Raw genomic sequence first — 488 nt, forward strand, 5'->3', positions numbered from 1 at the left:
CAATGACACAAGCATATACTCCCTGGTATCCATATGTTTGTGGCACAGGCTGAACCCAGTACCAGCAGGTTCTCTGTAGGTGAGAAGGTCAGGAAGGCCAGGCAGTGAGATGGCAGCTTGGACAGCTTTCCTAAGTGTACACCATGGCTCAGGAAGGAGTTATGGGCAAACTAAGGTGAAGGACTCAGGCCTTAAAATCTCTGAAGAGGTGATGGAACTAAATTACTTGCATAAGCTGATCATTTTTCTCATCTTGTGCTGCCTCTCCCCCTTTTTATCTCCCCTTAGATAATGCTCCCACTGAAAAGGGTTGCAAGGGCTCAAGATCTTGCATCAATCATACCCTTCCTTCCACAGACCCATTTGACCAAGATTCAGAGAAAACGCCGTCTGGGGCCGAAGGTTTTCACCTCAAAGCTACCACAGAGGCTGGGAGCAAGGCATCCTGACCTGCATCCTAGATTGTTTTGGGATTACATGAGCTTCCA

Source organism: Geospiza fortis, unplaced genomic scaffold (genome assembly GCF_000277835.1).
Source record: "Geospiza fortis unplaced genomic scaffold, GeoFor_1.0 scaffold41, whole genome shotgun sequence".
Classification (NCBI taxonomy): domain Eukaryota; kingdom Metazoa; phylum Chordata; class Aves; order Passeriformes; family Thraupidae; genus Geospiza; species Geospiza fortis.